The sequence below is a fragment of the Zea mays genome, chromosome 9 (genome assembly GCF_902167145.1).
Source record: "Zea mays cultivar B73 chromosome 9, Zm-B73-REFERENCE-NAM-5.0, whole genome shotgun sequence".
NCBI classification, from domain to species: domain Eukaryota; kingdom Viridiplantae; phylum Streptophyta; class Magnoliopsida; order Poales; family Poaceae; genus Zea; species Zea mays.
Window position 1 is genome coordinate 11,276,787 of NC_050104.1, and position 4,563 is coordinate 11,281,349.

The window sequence follows — 4,563 nt, forward strand, 5'->3', positions numbered from 1 at the left end:
TTGCTATACGAATCTCCCGTCCTGCGTCCTCGATCGCGTTCACGAGGATCGCATTGCGCTGCACCACCCATCCTCCCAGTCCTTGACTAGCCCACGAAGTTGATAAATAGTGTTTGGGAGTAAAAAATTCCTTTTATCCCCAACAGTTCTGTATATATAGGTCAGCGGCGGACCGGAGGTTTTGGGGGCCCGAAACAAATTTAAAATAGAGGCCCATCAAACTATTGTTATATAATAATGGTACCAATATATAACCTCAAGATATATCTAAAAATATTCATACCAAACAACAAATAAATAAAAATATACATATTATAGTATTATCTTATAAGTTCTTTTAACATGTTTAAATACGATCGGGATGTGAACGCTTCGTGGCTGCTAATTATTCGACATTTCACTATTAAACTATTGTGTTTGATAGTCTAGTTACTGAATATATAACTAGGTTTGTGGCCTTATATAATTGGGACTGGGACCCGGGGCGGCGGCCACTCCGGCCCACCCTTAGGGCATGTTTGGTTCTATCTTAATCCATATGAATTGAGGGGATTGAAGGGGTTTTAATCCCTAGTAAGTCAAAATCCCTCCCAATCCGTATCAATCCCCTCCAATCCATATGGATTGAAAATAACCGAACAAGCCCTTAGGGCCGCCACTGATGTAGGTACTAAATACTAATTCAATTTTCAAATCCGTTTGTGGGCCCAAAGATTTCTGTTACTTTCGTTGCCTCCCCCTTTGATGGATCTTTCTATGTCGTATTCCATGCGCTTGCTTGTATATTGCTGCATGCGCCGCCAAAGAGCAATTTTTCTTCTTCTCCCACGTACCTGCTCACAGTGATCTGCCTTAGCACGTGTAACACCCAAAATTATGATTTTTGAGATAAGTAAAAGAAATCAAAGGAAAGTATCCTAATAAGTAATTATATTATGATTTTTTTCAATGTCAGATAAAATAAAATCTCTACTACTCTATAAGATACTATTGTATGCGTCCACACAAACAAGTGGTGCACGGTTCTGCCCCGCGCCTGAATTCCTCCGGCGCGTGAAATCCTGCTCGCAGCGCCTGAAATCCCCCACGCCCGATTTCCTTCCCCTCCCAGAACCTTCCATCGACGCTACGCCATGATCCCCTCCACCGGCCAGGATGGCACCCGACATCACCCCCTCGCAGCACCTTCAACCCGACATCTCCACCCCCACGACCAGCAGGCCAGGCGTGGATCTCGCCCCCACGCCCGGTGATGGCGCCCATGCTCCGCCCCCATACCCAGCGGGCAGCCACGGATCTCGCTGGGCGAGGATCTCGCGGATCACGCTGGAACTGTCGCTCCCAATCTCTGCATCGCGTGGACGCCTTCCATGGAGTCTCTGTACATATGCCAGCGCCCGTCCCTCACCCCTGATCTGCCACTCCCAATATCTCCACCCCCACCGCGACGACGATGCGCAACCCTCGGCCACCACGCTGCCAGCGCCCGTCCCTCACCCCGCACGCTGTGATCGGACTGCCGCGCTTGGCCCCCAGTCCCATGAGGTTGCTGCCCCTCCCATGCCCACTAGCCATGCCACCATAGATCCAGCTAGGGCGGCGTCATTGCGTTCAATCCTGTGCGAGAGAATGCAAAATCGTCATCAAACTGATATTGACCAGAGGTTCCTCCGCCCAGTTGCATCAGGTATCGCTGCCATTTGCAGTGATTGTGCTCCAGTTCGGTCGTTTGGGGGAAAAGGTGAGTCCTCCCATTTCCTCTCGATGCTTGAGTTGACAAACATTTGGGAGAAACATCCCCTCTTTAATTCGAAAATTTCGACAAAGAACAATTGTTGTTGTGAGCAGGGATCGTATCTGCTGAATCCTCGGGCTCAAGGGATGGTTCTCGACATGGACGGCTACGTAGACCCCTACGAGGAGGTCGTAGCCGAGGATGACTCTGACAACCCTGACGAGGACGACTCAAATGCAGAGAGCAACTACAAGGATAAGTCGTTCGACCTCCTCAAGTTCGACAAGCACCGGGTGCGCAACCCGGATGACACCTTCTGTGGCCCCTTCTGCCCCCTGCAAGAAGAGCAGGGGTACAAGAGCAAGCAACTCTGTTGTGTTGAAAACACCAGAGCTGATTAGGAGAAATGTGGTTGTCAAGGACCCTGCTGAGGTGTCAAGATCTCAGGATGCTGCTGATGTGCGTACTACAGAGGTAACTGGTGTATGCGGTTGTTCTATTCATCTCCCACGTTTTCAAGCTGAGTTCTTATTGGGTGGGTTCTATTTGTTGCAGGTGGCTCGTGGACCTGCAGTGGTAGTGGTTGCTTCAGGGCAGCGGGCAACATGGTGGAATTGTTGTGGCCTTTTGATGTTTTTATTGGTTTAGGGAGATAGATGAAGGTGAGATGCTTCTATACTTCTATATTTCATGATTGTGTTTCTTTATAATACTCTGTTGATTTTCAGTGGCATTATTTCTTATTTCTAGGTACACTGTAATTAGTGTCAAAGAAATTGGTGTTGGGGAAATATGGTCGTTTTACTGGTTAAGTCTTTGTAATTCGAGGTGCATATCTGAGTTCATTGTGCATAACTTAATTCGTGAAATCATTAAGCGATGTTCAATATCAGTGCATAAGTTATAAATATGATCCAATTCAAGTATTTGTAGTTATATTGGTTATGTTGATCGCATAGTGCTGAGGCTATTTACGATCGTTTAGTGTGTTGAAGCTCTTAAATTTACGGTTCGGTGTAGAATCTCAAGTAAATCGTTTTCTGTAATGTTCTGCTTGGAATATCAAAATATCATTATTTCTATGTTGTGAATTAGGGTTTGCTTTGAAAGGTTTGAGTGGATCTTTGTTGCTGGTGGTTGCGGTTTCTTGGCTGGATGGAATGTTACCCAGTTCAAGTGTTTTGCATCATAATTTGGTTTTATTGCCTTAAGATTCTTCTAGCATTTCCCTGTTTGGTCAGTACACGGATGTGTTACTCATTTTTTCCTCTAAACACCAATCAACTTGTATTGTTAATAGACATTGTCCTGTAATGGAAGCAGCCAAGTATAGCTACAAAAATAGTTGCATCCTGATGTAAATTCTTATGTTCATATGGCATAGGGGAAAACCATTATGCACTCTCTTAATAAACCCTTAATAACCGTCAAATGAGCCCACCCCTTAATAAACCCTGGCTCGCCACCGCCGCCGCTGTCCCATGATTTTGCTCTCTTCTTCCCGTCGAGACCCAACCATACCAGCGGCACCGCAGGCTGACGAGGAGGCGGAGTAGAGTGGCCGGAAAATTAGAAGGGTCACTGTGGTGAAAATTTGTATCTTTCTGTTTGAGGTTTTAATTTGGAATCTTTATTTTGTGTTACTACTAGCTATTCGTGCAGTACAGTTGTGATTTCTATGATGTTGAGGCAGAATTGTTTACATAACAGACGTCTCTTTTATATAAAAATAAAGTTTGGACACTAAGTTTTGTTAATGTGAATGTAAATAGTTCGGTCAGTTCATAGTACAACTGCAAGCTAATAACTGGTGTATATTGTGTTAACCTTGTTGTTTGATTATTATGAGTTTCAGAAGTTAATTTAAGATTCTCACTTATCTTGAAGGTATGAGCTTGGCCGCCAGCCTGCTAACACCAAACTGTCTAGCAATAAGACAGTGAGGAGGGTCCGTGTCCGTGGAGGCAACACGAAGTGGAGGGCTCTTCGATTCGATACATGTAACTACTCGTGGGGAAGTGAGGCTCTTACCCGCAAGACTCGCATCCTGGATGTGGTCTATATTGCAACAAACAATGAGCTTGTGAGGACTCAGACTCTTGTGAAGAGCGCCATTGTACAAGTTGATGCTGCTCCATTCAAGCAGTGGTACCTCACTCACTATGGAGTGGACATCGGTAGGAAGAAGAAGGTGTCTGTCGCTAAGAAGGATGACACTAAGGTATATTCATTCAATTTAAGGTTTAATGAGGATTAAGGACTCACCGTTTTTGCACTTTGGATTTTGTTTGTTCTGTGTTATGCTGTACTGTACTGTAATTGGTTTGTGTAACCATGTATCGGTACCAGACACCACAACAAGAACATGTACAAGAGATTCTTTAGCATCCATTGTGTGCAAAAGCTAGGGTTTGTGGCTGCCTTTTATTTCGTTTTTCCTCCGTTGTCATAGGATGGTACACCACAACAAGAACATGTACAATTATGTCATAGCTTGTCTTTCTTGCTTCTTAAGACATTGTTCTGCCTTTTGGCACTTATGGCATATGACTTTTTCACAAATGGATTACGAAACATTTTCTCATAACAATATAACACACATTCGCACATAAATTATCTTAGTATTATATATGTTTCCATTGCAACGCACGGACACTCAACTAGTAGAAACATAAGTTCAGTTGTAAGTTTTAAGAAATAAATAAATAAACTTAAATTTCGCATTTATGCTGGAGATTTTTGAAAGGGAATTAGGCTTACACCTAGTTCCTATATAATTTTGGTGGTTGAATTGCCCAACACAAATCTTTGGACTAACTAGTTTGCCC

General features: G+C 44.0%; 1 non-coding gene across 1 annotated transcript; it reads left to right on the plus strand.

Moving 5' to 3' along the window:
* The first annotated feature begins 1,031 nt into the window (after window positions 1–1,031).
* Window positions 1,032–4,225, plus strand: LOC103637911 (uncharacterized). Its single transcript, XR_002265152.1, has 4 exons — window positions 1,032–1,741; window positions 1,849–2,209; window positions 2,291–2,397; window positions 3,623–4,225. It is a non-coding gene; the product is annotated as an uncharacterized protein (transcript).
* Window positions 4,226–4,563: the final 338 nt, after the last annotated feature.